This window comes from Pleuronectes platessa, chromosome 19 (assembly GCF_947347685.1).
Source record: "Pleuronectes platessa chromosome 19, fPlePla1.1, whole genome shotgun sequence".
In the NCBI taxonomy this organism is placed as follows: Eukaryota; Metazoa; Chordata; class Actinopteri; order Pleuronectiformes; family Pleuronectidae; genus Pleuronectes; species Pleuronectes platessa.
In genome coordinates this window covers 17,786,203-17,803,741 of record NC_070644.1, presented here as the reverse complement: position 1 = coordinate 17,803,741, position 17,539 = coordinate 17,786,203, and the positions used below count along the sequence as shown (strand labels likewise).

Below are 17,539 nucleotides of genomic sequence, written 5' to 3'. Positions count from 1 at the left end.
CACTTGTGGGGATCTGACTCAGCCGGTAACATCTGCTGAGTCGAACTGCAGCGCGCAGCACAACCACATCACAAACTGGCTCCAGGGACATAAACATCCCATCCAGATTATTTGGCATCATGCAAATGAGGGTTTACAGTGTTTGTGTGGCGGTGAATAAAATGTTTTTTAATTATCTCATGATGAGGGCCTGCTGTTGAAAATATGTCGCTCCACACAGCTCTGATGTATAATAACCTTATGGAGCTTTTATAGGATCTCTGTATATATCAGCAAAATTACTTTTAGGCATTTGTAACTTTAAACTGTTCAATGTGCTGCAAACCCACAATATGCTGTCAACAGATTGGAGTCCAGCGTGTAAAGAGGTGAATCTTCCAGCAGAGGGAGACAGCAGAATATCCCACAGAGCAACAGGTGGGTGACGGAGCTGCTGAGAATTGCATTGCAGCATTTGCATTGTCATGAACACAATGGAGCACATTTTCACTTTCAGTTGTGAGACCACTGAGGCCTGATGATTAGAGACAATGTCCTGTACTACTCACTCACCTCCAATTCCACTGTGTACTTCTCGGGGGGAAACTCTAAAAACTTTACCTTTAACACATTGCATATTATTTTAAAAACATCCAAAATAATCTGGCATCATAAATTGATATTGGCTCGATATATCCCCACAAGCAAAATGATTGTCTTCCTGCTGAAAATGTTACAATGCACATTATATGAATAAATCTATAATTGCCTTTATGAGACTTAAAATCCATAATTAGAAGTGATAGAAGTGAAACATAAGGTGTGCATGTATTAGAAATATTAGCAACGCAAACATAGATAGATACATGATTATGAAAATAAACTGGATTTATAAAACAACTTTCAAAGCACAGATTCAAGGAGACAAACATGAACAATTATGATGAAAAAAGAGTAAAATCTAAATGCTGTCAAACATCATATAATATACAAATATATAATAAAGGATGGATTAAAAATAGATATAACAAAAGATAGGGGGTGGGAGCAGACTGGCTCATGCCTCAGTGAAGCAGATGGACGGACGAGACGACAGACTGAAAGAAAAGAACCGTGCAGATGGGCGAGCGGGGCAGATCTGAATTAACGCCCTGACTCAGCCGAAAGTAAAAATAAACACTCCGAGCTTTCATTCAACTTGTTGTATTGTCGTTGATATTCTCTGCTCCGCTGCTCCTAATGAGACTGTTGTACTGTAGCTCCACCAGGCTGCAGCTGACGGGTCAGGGGTCAGAAAGAGGAAGGCCTGATCTGCTCAAATTGGAAATCCCCTTCCCTGATGAGCGGACGGAACACATTCCCTGACAAATTGTCTTCCTTTATGAGCCGGTTCATCCTGGAAACTCAGCAGGATGGGATACGATTGGCTGTTTGGGCTTTAGAGGAGATCTAGGTCAAAGGTCAAAGTCACTTCACAAATAAACAGCCTGAAATAGAGCGCATGGCTTGGTCCTTAAAGGTTAATGAGTATTTTTAGAGTCATAAAAGTTGAATAATGTGTTTTGTGTTTGCATTTCTGCCGTCACATTATACTCCTACAAGTCCGTACAGGTGAAACATTAAATAAAAAATAATGTGCTACTGTAGGTGAGTAATTTCCAGGATTATGAGACTAAATATTGAGCCACGGGATTATCCGACATCTGCATTTGATCCAATACGACACGTCTGCCATAAAAACCTTCACCAGTTTCTGTTGAAACTGAATAAAAGAGGTGTTGATTCCACCCTGCGGTGATTCTGTGGCTGTATTGTTGAATCGTTCTATGTCACAGTGACACATGTGCTTCTCTGCCTCCATTAATGTTCAGGCTAAGGTATTAAAGGTCACTGCCTTCGATAATGAGATGTTATTGTCACCCCGGTTTATCGTCTGCTAAATGTGGAGCGCTGGAGCCATTAGTGGGATTAATGTGCATATGTTCTCATAACACAACAGGTGAGATAATAACCAGATAAATCAGGGGGTCTGTTTCGTGGAAGCAAAATCTGGAAGAGTTTATTTCAGTCCCATCCTTGTCCCCATGTGGAGGCTTTGACTGTGTAGACTGGTGGTTTATCCTGGTTTTGACAATGAAGAGTTATTTGTGATGTGATTGATTGTGATTTGCTGGTTGAGGAAAAGCATTCCGCTTATTCAGTGCTTTTGTACACAAGTTAACAATTAGTGGAAGACACCCGCCTAGTGGCAAAATTCCCCAAATGCCATTTCTTGTTCGTTCCCATGGAGGCTGATGTGAAAGTTTTTTGTCAGTCAACACTACTTATGAACAATAAATGGAATTCATTAAATACAAAAGCTGTGTTTTTTTATGTTGGCACTTTCTCTTATCCTCACATAGATGGATGGAAACTTTATTGATGCCGAGGGAAAAGTTTTCTCGTTATGTCTTTTAATTCAAATTTTACCAGATTTTTGCGTTCAATTAACACGTGAAATCTTGAATCAAATTTAATTTGTAAAAAATACATTTTCATAGGATGCATCATCTGGTTTGTCAAGGGGGTCCTAAACATGTTATTACTTGTTTATTAATTAAACATCAATATGAAATTAATCGATTTTTAATCAAGTTTTTAAAAAGCAATAGTTTGATCACCGGCTTTTGTGCAGCTTGGTAATTTTCTACATTGACTTTAGATAATAAATAATTAAAATAAGTAAATAATATAACATGAAACAACATTATATAAAAGGCTTGAAGATAAACAGCATGATAAACCCTGTGTTTCACGTCACATTCCTCTGACCCTGGATCAGTGTTGACAGCTCAGACTCCATAATCCCTCCACACACGACCCGCCCCCCTGACGACTGACAGCCGGCTCCTCCAATCAGACGGCGGGCTGACCCGTCTGGCCTCCTCCTCCTCCTCCTCTTCAGTCACACTCTGCTCCTCTCCTGTCCCGCTGCTCCGTCTCCAGTCTCTCCGGGGAAACAGCCATGGAAGGCGACAACATAATAATGCCCGTCTGAGTCGGCGGAGGAGGCTTTTCAAGGTGAGTGGCGTCGAGCCCCGGGAGGAGAGAGGGCACGTTAGCGGGCAGGAAGTTGTCCTGGTGGGGGGGAGAAAAGTTTGTCCACCCGGGCAGGAGCGGGAGCAAGGGTGGTGGGGGGGGATTTACTCCGGGGTTAGTTTACGTGTTGCTCCCAGTTCAGTGAGTGAAGCCTCCACACATGTGTGAGTGACGTCGTTCACTGTTGTTTAATGGGTCACATGCGAGGTGCTCGGATTTAACTTTGGAGCTTTTATTCTGGAAGTTGGGGAAGACAGAAGCAGCACAAAAAATATGATTATTAATATTTGATGTGTTTTTTTTTTACGTGATTTGAAGTTTTTTATGAGAGTTCTATTCAATCAATATCTGTGGGATTTGATTTGTTTTTGTGGCATTTGTTTGTGTAATTAGATAAATGGTTGGTTTTTTTATTTTAATTTTGGAAGTTGTTGGAAGATATAAGCTTCAAACAAGCATAAAAAAACAAATCAAATACCATTATTATTTGATGTTTTTTACTTGATTTAAAGTTAGTTATAAGAGTTATAATCAATAAATATGTGTGATTTTATTAGTTTTTGTGGCATTTAATGTGTAATTAGTTAAATTGTTGGTGCTCAGATATAATTGTTATGACTTAAGAAACTTGGCTTGATTTAAAGTTAGTCATTTGAGTTTTAGTCAATCAATATGTTGTTATATTGATGTGTTTTTGTGGCATTTCATGGAAAATCGTTGTGAGTTAAATTGTTGGTGTTCTAATGAGATTTTAGAGCTTTTATTTTGGTAGTTTGCTGTAAACAATCTATATCATTATCACTAACTGCATTTTGCTGGATTGAAAGTTTGTTATGAGAGTTGTAATCAACCAATATGTGTGATGTGTTGGTTTGACACAGAGTGATAACTGTTGGTGTCACATGTTGCTTGCAGCTGTGTTTTGGGCTCAAATTTGGATTTTAGAGCTTTTATTTTGAAAGTTGGGTGGAAACAGATGGTGCACACAAGCCAAAATCGAATATTATTATTACTTAAGACATTAAGCTTGATTTAAAGTTTGTTATGTTTCTTGTCATCAATCAATATGTGTGATTTGATGATTTTTTTCACGGCATATTTAATATCAGATGATTTTGATGGTTGCTGATGCTACATGTTGCTGTAGCTGTTTGAGCTTTTATTTTGAAAGTTGTTGGAAGATAGAAGCAGCACACATGCAAACAATCAAATATTGTTTTTTGCAAATACACTATGTTTGAGTAACAGTTTGTTATTATTGTTATAATCAATCAATATGTGTGATTTGATGTTTTCTTTGTGGCATACTTGTTTTTTCAGCTGAATGAAACAATACACAGCAATCAACCACAACATAAAAATATGTAACTTCTGTAATATTATTAAAGTAAATAATAGTAGAAAGCTTGTTTTCCCTCTAGTTGTGCTGCGTCTTCTCTGGAACCCAAGCATAAAACCACACTGCAGCATATAAAGGATCACTGGAATCATGATAAGCACTTGTTGATGTGATAAACAACACTTCTCTTCATCTTGCCCTTTCCTATTGTATATAATTGTGCACAATTTCAGGAAACAGTAAAGACTAACGTGGTGCAAATAGAAACAACTACAGTGGACACATACCCAGACAGAGACAGTGGGACGGGGTCTCGCTACAGATGTGCATTCCTTCAGCCGGCGCAGAGATCGCGCCTTTAAATAGAGCTCAACAGGAATGCAAACAGTCCAAGCAGAAAGATGAAGCCTCTCCGGGGTAGGAGAGTTGAGGACGACGGTGGTGGAAGGAGGCAGAGAGACGAAGCAGAAAGCTCTGTTGTGCAAAGGAACATCAGATTTTAGCTTTTTCTTGAATGTCTCTACAATCAAAACCATAATTTTGATTATACTTGTGCTGTAACATCACTAATTTACTGCTTAAAGCCATCAGGAAAGACAGAGAGGTCATTTAGAGGAACGACTATAATGTGGGGACTTGCATCATAAGGTTGCACCTTGCATATCAGGGTTAGTGTTAGGTAACCTGATGTCAAAGTACGCGTGTGTTTATCAAACACAACACCCGCCCTGTGATGCCTTAAAGAGATGAGCTAGTGAAAGGCGAAATCAGCATTATTGGCTGAGTTTGTTTACGCACACGAGGAATTCGAGTCCCGGTCTGAACGTACTCCCACACGAGAATCATGTGTCAAGAAGACACAAGGGGATTTCGTCAAAACAACGACAAACATAATGTAATGATGAGATACGTAATGTTGGGCAGAGCACTGAGGTCACTGAAGGCCATTTTAATTTGTTTTGTTCTCCTACTTTCCTTTTTGAATTGTTTATTTTTTCAAATGGGCAGAAAATGTCAAATCTGATATGAATCCGGGCCGGCGATCAGAGAGGATGTGATTGTCTTCATTACTGCAGAGCTGTGTGTGAGTCTGTGTTAAAGCCAAAGTGAGTTAGTGAGATCCCCGGATCGCACTGTGTTTGTGGGTGTTTTCAAGTCTCCAGCTGGAATCGTTTATGTAGAAACATCAACAACAAAACGTAAAAGCATTTCTCCCCTATTTTTTGTTTCTAGCGTATCGTACTTAAAATAGTTAAAGCATATTTTTCAAGGATCTGTGGTATTTATCTATTTGACTCCATGGCAGATTGTAATCTGATGTGTTTAGTTGCTTGAAGTGTTGTTGGTCTGTTCAAGTACTGGGTTGATTGGTTGTTGGCTGTTGTGACCATTTTAAATTGTTTTAAAAAGAAAGAAGGACTCACACTCATCACCCAGTTTGTTCAGCCAGTTCTGCAGAGTTTATATATCCCAGATTTCCAGTGATCCTGCTTTTACTCACGATTTAGCTAATTTAACCTCATCAATTGAGTATGTGCAGAGAGTTGGCGTTTTGTTGTTCCGTCCGTCCCAGCCAGAGTCATTAGAAGCTGTGTTTCCACAGCAGGAACTTTACCCATGTTGCTGTAGTGTTGCTTGATTTATTTTCCGTAATTGTTGTATAGTCTCCTGCATTACTGTGGACTGTTTGAGCCTCAGATGTTTGATACGTCAGCAGGCAAATTTGACTTATCTCTCATGGTTTATAGGCGTCAGGAGAAATCCAGGTGAATAACAGTCTGCACGAACCTTATTTCCTTTTAAAAAGTGTTCTTGGGAATAAAAGTTCCAGGTACTTTAAAACATGGCAGACTCTTTGTTGAGAGAAGACAAACCTCTGGCCTCTCTATGCCTCATCTCTTTTCAATTACAAGAGATTTTCCTGGATTTCACTTCAGACTCTGGGTGGCCTGATATACTTTTATGCTCTACTCTGTCACAGTCATGCACTATCAGCTCTTTTACTTGGTTTACTTTACTTTACCACAGTGAAACTAAAAGTACACAGCGAAGGACAAACCTAAGAAACCTTGCTGTTGACCGCTGGGGAGGTAGCGTACCAATGGCTTAAAGTCTCTTCCTCTCCATGTAAATAGACGACTGGAGAGTATTTATGATTCACAAACGTTCTGACCAAAAAGCTTGTAAAAAAAAAAAAGTACACATTTGTAAAACATACAGAGAACAAATGTGCTCTTTGGAATCTGAGGTTACACACGTATCCCAAAAAAAGAAAAGGGAAATCCAAGGTGCTCAGAAACGCCTTGTTTCATAGCTTCTGCAAAACTGATAGGTGTTTTAAATTTTATTCTTTCTCAGAAGTTTTCAAACGTGAAATCTTCAGAAAAAATTAAATGGTGTACTATAGTGAACTTCATGTAAACTGCAGTGTTGACAAGGTGGAGGATTCACACTATGGTTTTGAGAAATATACTAAAGCAGAGCCTGGGGAGCTATCTTTCAAAAAGTTCTTCCCTATAACACATTTATTAAGAGAAAGTAGTCTGTCTCAACTTTTAGTTGATCAAATGATTAATCACATGAATGCGTAGAGGAATAATTATTAATCAGAGACAGGAATTAAAACTACACTGGCCCCTTTGTTTCATAAAAAGCCTAATGTCTTTTTAAGCAACTGAATAAACTGAGGCGTAGAATTCTGCTGCATCGTCTGACTCACTGTCTTTTGTCCACTTTCTGTAGTGCAGCTCAGTTAAGCTCAAGTCACCTCCAAACACCTCAATCTACCCGGAGAGAGGTGCTGTTATTCAGCTGATTCCCTACAGACAGCTCCCACTGGCAGTCCGATCGCTGCACTCGCTCGGGCCAACAACCACAAGCGCACACACATCCACACAAAGTATGCAGCGTCTCCACTTAGACCTTGACACAGACTCGTGCGTGCACATACACATACACATGCTCGGGGCGCAAACCCAGACGATCCCATATGCATGCACACAGAGCTAAACCCAATCCAAGCCGCCATAGCCTCTTCTCCACACACTCATATTTCACTAGTCACACACACAAGGCCCACGGCAATCAACTTTAAATTAGAGAGAACACTGCTCCAAGAACTGGAGTGGTGCCTGCCAGGTCTGAGGCCATAACTGTTCTTGGTGTGTGTGTGTGTGTAGGGGGGGGGAGACAGAAGGAGCCAGCTCTTGATATTAAACCAACTTTGAGGGGCCCAGATTGGGGTTTTTCTTCTCCTCTGTGCTGCTGTTCATGCACTTTGTCCCCGTGTGTTTAACTGTTCCCTGCGCTTCGAGGAGTTATTTCGCGACTAGTCGCTGAGTTGCAAGTTATTTGAGTCCAACCTGGCTTCAATTTAATTTCTACCTCTGCCGCAATTGTCCAATTTTTGCTACATTTCCCAGCCACAGCTCCAAGCCACAAGGTCAAGCCGCTTAAGTCTGGCTTGACCCTGTGGTTCGGAGCTGTGGCTCCTTCTGAGGGCTTCTGAGATAGAGTGGCGATAGTGAAAGTGTGATATTTGTTGGCCAATATGGTTTCTTTTCCATGGAAGAAAATTTGTGGTGTGCTCCTCGAGCAGCTAAAGCCACTGTCACTGTTAACTCTGCCCGTTCCACAATAAACGTCTCCCTGTATGAATCCATGGTGAATCATGGCTGGATATGGCAGCGCTGCAAAGAAACCCTCCACGCTCTTTGATATATGGTGCACGATGCCAAACATCTGAAGTTTGCTGCATCTGTTTCTGATAGAAAAACTGAATTCTGCCAGCGGACTCCATTTGTTACGATGGAAATATGTCAAAATGATCTGAGGTCATCTGCATTTCATCTGTTAGCATATGTAGGAATATAATGTATGGCTATATAAGAGCACTAAAGAGCAAGCCATATCAAGGAGGTTCACCATAATTTAAAGACTCCAGATAAATTGCATTTAAGAATGAAGTTATGTTATATGAAAGGCCACATTTACATTGAAACAAACTGTGTGGATGCAAGATTTATATTCACAGTAGTCCTCCTATATGTATGTATATATTTATATATATATCACTCTCTCAACAGCGGTTTTCCAACTCACTGGCAACATAAATTACATTAAACATTTTCTCTTGCATTGCATTTCAAGGCCAAACAAAGGCATATGTTCTACTGGAGTTCCGAGGCGGAGACAGCAGTATTTGGGGTAATGGCGTATTTTCTGTCATCTTCTTTCACGCCCGTGTGTTTAACTTGACATGTCATCGTGTCAGCCGTGAGAGAAGGAGCAGAGTACCAAGTTTCAACCTACACCTAATGTGGCCGATCAGTTTCTGAACTCATTGTTGTTCATTGTGTCCATTGATTTATAGAAGTTGGTCTTTTATTACAACCCTGCAAGGTTCGGTATCAGTTTACTAGATGGAAAACTTTAGATACAGTATAAAGGAGGGTTAATAGTTGACAGTGGTGATGAAGGCTGGTTTACATGCTCCTAGTTGACAGCAGTAGAGGACTGGCTGATGTTGACAGCTCATCTCTGTCCTTATCACTTATCGGGATGATTAACTGTGGACTTGTGAATAACCACATGCACTCTCCAAAAGTTCCAGGAAATAAAAATGTTAAAGACTGTACTTCCTTCCCATGTAAATGTGCTTTATGATTCTCTGGACCTCTCACTGAGCTCCACTGCAGGGACCAACCGCATTTTTATCAACTGACAGCAGACACAGTTAGAATTTGTTTTTCATTTTGAGTGTCATGTTTGACTGTGACCAACATAACTTCATATTGTTTCAGAAATTACCATTTTCATAACAAATGTGCAGACGTTGCTGGTTTCTAGCGACTGTACCTCCCTGTTCACTGTAGTATTGACTTTGGATATACAGCTAACTGGATTAAACTCTTAGTTTGGGCTGGAATAAAAACACTGATTGCTTTTATATAAAACTCTGCCGCTAAATCACAGGTTGTGCCAAACCAGGGTGAAGAATACTGAGGATTGATTTACAAGCTGCTGTAGCAAAAAAAGAAAAAGCATGAGCGTTTTGGCTGCTCTATGTTGACTCCCTCCCTGCAGGTGTTCATATTTACCGTCACTGCCATCCCCCCAAATGCTCGCGTTGTGAACCCGATGCCTGAAGTGAAATTAAATCGTTTCTTTTCGTCAGCTAAGCACATTGATCCACCATCTTGTTATTTGAAGAGGTTCATTAATGCAGACTCACTCTGACATCTCAGTAGGGTTTTATTTGCAGAGGCAGCGATGAGATCCGAGAGTAAAGGTAAAGAAGAGACACTTTTTTTTGGACTTGCAGTGGATTTATGTCTGTCTCCATTACAAAAAGCCTGTAGTGGATTTATTTTGGGTGTATATGGACTTAAGTGCCAAAATAAGTATTCTACAGTACAAAAGACATCAATCTGTATTCCCTTAAGTGTGGCTTGTAGGCAGCTTTCTCTAGCTTTTGACTCCTGCAGCGCTGGCAGTCAGCCAAAGAGGTTACAGCATGGCTATACCTTTGGAACTGTGGATCATTCAATTGTGGGTGTTTTACGAGCTACTCTGATTTTATTGAATGGTTCTGATTCCGTGTAGAGTTAATATTTGACATGAATATATATATTTTTGTACTTGGTTGTACCCTGAATAACACACTTCACATCTAAGTTGTGTGTGTATGTAGTTTTGTTAAGCACAATTGAATGAATGTAAAAGGGGAAGAGTCCGTTTTGAATGTGGTGGACCTTTGCAAATTTGCATGATTTGCATGCGTGTATTCGTTGTAAAGAAAATATTTTCTTTAGAATAGAACTGGGCTGAATCGGTTGATGAGAAACAGGTAAGGAACGGTATTCTCTCCTTAATCCAAGTTTAACATCTGGACGTAACAACGGGATTTTATGACATCACAACTATTTTGTGTGAAGGAATGTTTCCTTCTTTAGGTCATCAGGTTGTATTAGTCAATGTTTCCATAGCAGTTGTTTGTTGTGTGCTTGAGGAATAGCTGTGAAGACGCTGATAGAGTCAGTCAGGCCCGGCTCCCAATAAAAGTTTCCATAGCAGCCGGGGTTATAAAGATATGGTATGCCGAGCCTCTGGATCACGGCTCTGAACAGTCATAACACGGGGGCCCTAACACTCTGGGATTTCCATCGGGAAAGTATTGCATGAATCTCACAGCATGATTTAGGTGCATGATTTATTGTTACCTAGTGGAATCCTAACACATGTATGGGTATGTCCAGAAGCCCCATGAAGAAAACCCCTATTTGGAACTGTAGTACATTCTGTATGGGTTAAAATACTTAAGAATTGAATGGCATTACACAGTGTATTGCTCATCTCTTTCCCGCTTGATGATGAGAACTTCAATAAATATTTCTGTGTAAGACATCTGGCATCTAATGAATCTTCCATCAGGAGTAAACATGCTCCATCGCACTCTGGAGGCCACTCACGGTCCACAGATTTAGTGATATGGAAACATGAAACTTGTAGTACTTATACACTGAGAACAAACGAGTCAGTGGAAAATGACTCGCTTGTATCCAATTAATTAGTACATATTTGTGTTTTCATACATAATGTACTTGAGAATTTTGTCCTGACGTAGTGTTGATCATTTGTTTTACATATTGTCAAAATAAATCTTCCTCCTTCCACTCGATTGATTTCACTCTTTTGGTAGGTTTCTATACAATGGAGCTTGTTTTTCATCTTGTTCTTCTTTTCAACCCTGATGCATCCAATTGTGTTGATAGACTGCAGACCCGTAGAGTAAGTATCCAGAAGGAGAAGAATTTGGATGGTTGGCACTCCTCCTATTAACTCTTTTATGTAGCTCAAGACAAGAGTTGCAGAAAAAAGGGCTGAAATGCAAGGTTGGGTGGTCTTAAAGATTTAGAGGCCACCCTTTGTTTTGAAAATGTGACGACTCACCACTTTGGGTAGAAGCATCATTTTAGAGCCTGTGAGTGTGAGAGAAGCATGTGAAGCAGTTCGGAGCGTTTCACTGGACCACGTTGTGTTCAAGTGTTTCCGTTGCAACCCGGCGACTATTTTTTCCTGGACTGATCATACATAATTGATACACATGTCTGTTTGAATTATGTGAGAGTCAGTTAAGATGGAGCAAAAATTGTGTGTGTGTGTGTGTGTGTGTGTGTGTGTGTGTGTGTGTGTGTGTGTGTGTGTGTGTGTGTGTGTGTGTGTGTGTGTGTGTGTGTGTGTGTGTGTGTGTGTGTGTGTGTGTGTGTGTGTGTGTGTGTGTGTGTGTGTGTGTGTGTGATGACATAACAGTGTTGGAATGTCAACAGAGAATAAGTATGAACCTGCTCCAACTTCTACCACACATTGCCTCCTTTCTTCTCTCTCTCCTCTTCTCTCCTTTCAGTTTTGTTTCTCCCTCGCTCCCTCGCTCACTCCTAACCCATCCTCTTTCTCCTCACTACTCATTCTTTATTGTTTTACTGGCTCTTTGTCAATCTTACCCCCCCGACTGCCTTTCACCCCCGCTTCTGCTGTGTTTGTTGTCTTCATGGAGCGTTAGCAGCCTTAAAAGGAATCCAAATGTGTGTTATCGAGCATAGTAATCGTATCTGATCTGGCAGCCAGGTGGCAGAAACAAGTGAGAATGAAGCCAAGATTACACGAGCAATGTCTCTTAGAGTACGGACCCTTCACAATGCAGGTGAATTGTCCAGATGGACGTTTTGGACAAGATGAGGTCAACAGATGTATTGTTAGTTGTTTAGTGTCAAGACAATCGTATGTCATGACACTTCAAATGTGGATATACAGTTCTGGAGGAGTGGATCTGTACCTTATCTTTGTGCAGTTTAATGTTTCAGTCCATGTAGTGTAGATGCATAGATTAAATTATAGAGCCTGTGGTGCCCTTTAGAAACCTGGTGGTGCAACATGTTGGACTCCGTGGATGTAGAAATAAAGGGCTCATGCTAGGGTTATGAAAAATGAATCTGTCTTGTAGTTTCAGGTGGTGTTACACAAATTAAAACATCATTATGGATTGTATATTCCATGTCTGCTGATAGATCCCCCTCAAATGTGTCTACATTTCAAGAACTTCTTCCAACGTTCTTGGGCGTTGAAATTTCAATCAATGCATAAAAGGTAGATTAAGAACTATCTGTCTTTTCTAAGTAAATTGTCATCATTTTGAACAAGAAGGCTGATTACGATTAATCTGAATCATGTCTGTGCAGTGTGCACACATGCTCACTATATCACATTGTACCAACACAGTTGATGGGAGTTGGCTGAATATGGCATCATCTACCAACTGTGTGGAAATTCTTGTGCCAAACCCAATATTCTTTTGAAGACAGTTTTATGGCCTGGGTTTAGGGCTGGTTGCAATGAGTCAAGCAGGCAGCGTTGACATCAGTGCATTTCAAGAACACTGCTCACCCAGTGCTAGAAAACAATGTTTGGCAAGAAGATCTGCTGTTTCAATCTTAAACACATTGATACGAGAAATGGTCCTTAGCCGTCGGTTTATTTTGCCAATTGCATGGTGTTGAACAGGTTGTTTATATTTGAGAGTCAAGAGATATGGATGCATGAAGATGTGCAGTGACTAGAACTGTTCTTGTGCTTTTTTTTGTCGAGGCAGAATAGGAGAAGCAACCAGCTCTCTACTAGTTAACTGACCTCCTGGCATCTTCTCGAGGTTGAAGAACCAAACCTTTTGCGGTTGGAAACAAACTGCAGCTTTCGGTCAATGTACTATTCATGCGCTGTCCTGGATCCAGCTGCTAAATGATGAAAATACTGTGCATGAGATAAAATGTTGGATCGGATGACACATTACAAAACAGTGGTGAGGAGAACCATGGCCTCTGTAACCTTAGATAAGCATATTTGATGACCTAGAAGACTCTGTTTAGGGAAATGATGTTGAGGCGGAGGGTTTTCCTTGAGTCAACATTGTGTTAGATAACAATACAGTTGGCGGCTGCAGCAGCACAGCAGACACCATGTCTTGCCTTGTTGATGCCCCACTTGGATCTGATCATTTTGCAAGTGCATTTGTCGCCGGATGCTCCTAATAGAGCTTATATCAGTATTTTTTGTCCAATCAGTAAAGACAAGACACTTGAAACGCCTATGAATCGATTCCACTCCCTAACTGAGCTCGACAGTGGTGTTTAATAGGTTCCATCATTTAGTACGTGCCTCTAGATTGGGAGAGTGACCACAGAAAACGTTTAAATGTGGACAGAGGAAGCAGCATCGACTCTGTTAAGCGGTTTGCAGAGCATGGCCACGGGAGGAGTACAAGAAATTCTCTAGTGACATTAAACAAATTGACGTGGACGGTTTCTGGGTATCATGAAGACATTGTTATTCTAGGAAAGATAGTTGAGATACCTCAATAACAAACCATTGGGTGATACCTTAAAAGGGTTATTTGGGGCTGTGGAATACGACCAAAAGCGTATATCATGATAGACACTATTCCATAAACCTGATATCGATGCACACTCAAACCTCTTTCGAATTTGGTCCATGTGTCTGCAGATGTAAATTGAGACAAGAGCCATTATCCCTAACACACATCTTTATGACAAATGTGCAGCGGGCCGGGCAGAAGTCCAAGTCTGGAGTTTGTTTAGACATCTCAACTTACTCATCTGCCGACTCTCTCCGCCCTGTTCGCTTGGTGGTGCTTAAGTTTTCAGTTTTCATATCAGACTGTTTCTACCCAAACCACTAACATGTGACAGAAGTTTCCTCTCTTTTGGATAAAAGCTCCTCTGTTTGTATTGGCTTGTCTGAGTAGGAAATACACTCATCTCTATTTGTTTGTGTTGCCTTTATTCAAATTTTCTTCCTGCATCCGTGCTGTGTAGAGAAATGTAAATAACCTACTAAAGGATGACAAATATTTCATTGTAACTAGTCTGTGTTTTCATTCATTTTGTTATATATTTTTATTGTTGTGTTTATTTACTGTTTGATTGTGTCCATCCAGCTGATAAATAGCCAATTAGCCCACTGGGGACCAATAAAGTTATTGATTAACTGTCAAAAGATTAAAATCTTCTTATCAAGTCACTAAACTTGTAACATTATTAACAGTAAATCTTGTTCAGGTTGTTCGTCAGATGCCATAAACTAGTGAGATCATGCAGATATTATTCTGGTTTGACAGATTTTAACTCTGAAAAGGTTCCTCCCTCCTAGCGCTGCTTTTGATCTTACGCAGGCTCTTGAATCTATGTCCTGGATCACTCCAGAGACACACAAACACACACACAGTGACTCAAAATCAACAAACTTTGAAACCAAGTCATGGCGGAACACCATATCTGCTCTTATATCTCAAGCAAACTGGTTGGCCAGTCGTTTGTGAGTCAGGAAGCAAACACATTCTGAATAAACAGATTTATTCAGAATGAAGTTTGGTTCTAGTTCCAGCAAATAATTGACAATAATGACGTTGTTGTTGATATTTTTTCCGCCTTTTCATGGATCAAACTTTAACCCACTTACCCTGCTGCTTTAGTTCACGTAGAGTGTGTTTGCTCTACGGTCTGGTTCTGTTTGAATAGTCTCTAGAATCTCAGGTGAACAGTGCAGATGAGCTTTATGAGTATTGGCTTTAGCCTGCCATGTATAAGATCTGTTTGCCCCTCTGTCTGCCTTGGCTGAATAGTCCTACTGTAGATCCTTCCGTGTACACTGCAGCTCCAGTGTGTGTGTTTGTGTGTGTTTGCCCAGTATACAGTATATGGGGGCTTTTTGCTTTACTGTGTGATCTTCTTGCCTGATCCCGTCTCTGAGATTTTGCCTCCGCTTGGCAGGAAAACTATGCCGCCTAGAGTATTTTTGCCTTTTGCTTTCATTTTGTGTTTTTCCATGGTTTATGGTGGATGTTCAGAATGATATGTGGTAACCCATCTGTGCTGCCTTCTATGTAATTTTTTCTAGGGAAACATCTGTGTTGCTTGGTGAGATTGTGCCACAAAATGTGGAAAGCAGTAGGAGTAAACTGGACTGTGACTCAATTAAAAGAAAAACAGTGTTTGTTTGTCCTTGGTCGGTCTTTTTAGGTTTTCAGCCAATTTACAAGAAATCAGACATCCTTTCAACAGTTTTCTCCATTTTTCTCTTCATATTTAATTGTGTGGGCAGGTTTCCAAATATCTTTCCAAAGGTTTTTTGGTCTGTGCTGTAAAGAATGATAAGACCGTTTTTTATGATGATTTGTCGATAACACCGGCGTTTCCATTCACCATAACCTCCTCTTTATTGCTCTGTTTATTTATTTATTGTACATCTCCTTATTTACTGCCGCTTTCCTCGTTCCCTCCTTCATTCCTCTCTCTCCCTCTCAATTTCACTCCATTGTTAAATCTGTAATCAATTTCATAAATCAAACACAATGAATTGTATTTAGAAAAAGCAGAACACTTGGATATAACTTCTCCCTGTGGTCAAATGATGCAAGTTGAATGTTTAAAACTCATTTTGCAACTTTAAACATAACGACTTGGGACGTGCCAAAGGGGGTGAACGTTTTATCTGATTTCTCTTTCTTTGTTTCCATTTTTGCCATTTGGTTTTGATTTAGCTTCCTCTGACACAATGTGCTCATTTAGTTTGGTTTGTTTTTGTGTTTATCTTTAGTCTTGATTATTGGTGTGAAAGCTCCGTGTTGTGGTGTTTTCTGGCAGAGTATGTGCCAGTAAGTGATGGTGGTGTTTTTCTTTATGAATCTGTGGTGGGTATTGGGTTACTTTGCAAAACCTCAATATATTTTTTTCTCAACAAAACATGCTTAAAGCTTTGGGTACAGAACACTACAAAGTATTGGCCGGATTCAAGTGTTTTGATCTCATCTCGTGATCATGTGGTTTCTTCTTTTAAATCGTAATTTTAGAAACTTTCCTTCAGAGAAGGGTCTCTCAGAACATACGACCACCTGTTTGCCATTAAATATTCTCCGTGAAAGTCCAAACATGCTGTAAATCCTTCTTCTGATTTGTATATATCCTCAAGCTGGGTTTGGATACGTTCGTGACTAACAGCACAGGCATTTACTTATACCAAAAAATACATCGGGTTATTCTATATCTCGGCCTGTGTCCTTTTGTCTTTTCTGCTTTGTCTCGTTTCCAGCTACATTTCTTAGCAGACAGTCAGACAGTAGTAATCAAGAAAGTATGGCTTTCTCATTTTTCTGCTCTCATAGTTCCACCCCCCATCCCCCAAGTTTGGAGTGCGCTGTGACTGGAAGTTAAACTAGGGGTTTTACTTTGCCCTTGTGTATAGCTGAACGACTAGTTCATTAAACTCAGCTAACTCCAACCCTCTTTGTAAGTTCTCTCTTCTTCTCACAGTTCCAAACCCTGGACCTTCTCTCACTCCTTTATTGTGTCTATTACTTCTTTTCTTTTACCTGTTTGTCTTATCCCTGTTACCTACTAAACTTGTTACCTACTCTTTCTCAGCGTGTCAGGACAGTCAGCCTGTCTGTAGTAGTGTAATGGGGAAAGCATGGAGTTCCCAGCAGAGTGACTCATCGTTCTACCAAACAGGGGTCGTGTGTGTGTGCGTGCGTGCACGTGTGTGTGCACGTGCGTGGGTTGGTGTGTGTGTGGGCGGTAGGGGGTGGGTTCTCTATGTTGTGTTTATGTGTGTGTGTGTGTGTATGTCCGTTCTAGCATGTTTGTGTAGTTTGGGTGTATATGTTTCCCATGTTTTTCCTTCCTGCTGAACACATGGTGGCGAAAGCTCTTTGCCAGCTGGGTCATCAGTCGGTGAAAGTCCAACACACGTGAACTCACATAAACACACTCGCATCCAATATGGTGTCTTGAGGAAAAAACATATTTCAAACATATTACTTCACATATCAGTTACTCATTTATCTCTTTGAACTTATCACTTGCTCTTATGACACTGCACATGCTCAACGACAGTTTTCATGTTGAAATTTTGTTTTGAAAAACGTGAAAATTACTTTGTTAGTGAGTTAGTTTTTGCCGCCATGTTTCCATATCATTGATTCATTGGCGTCATTCTTGGGTGGCAGTAAAAAAGGGAGTTTAAGAGTGATACTTATTATGGTGATTATGAGGCCATATCTTGAGTTATGAGGAC

At 40.3% G+C, this 17,539-nt stretch overlaps 1 protein-coding gene across 1 annotated transcript in view; it reads left to right on the top strand.

The window, feature by feature from the left end:
- Window positions 1–2,923: 2,923 nt before the first annotated feature.
- The window catches only part of il11ra (interleukin 11 receptor, alpha), a 41,907-nt gene continuing 27,291 nt past the window's right edge, over window positions 2,924–17,539 (top strand). The window contains exon 1 of the mRNA XM_053410661.1: window positions 2,924–3,039. The gene's annotated coding sequence lies outside the window, so the exon portion shown is untranslated. The remainder of the gene's footprint in view (window positions 3,040–17,539) is intronic.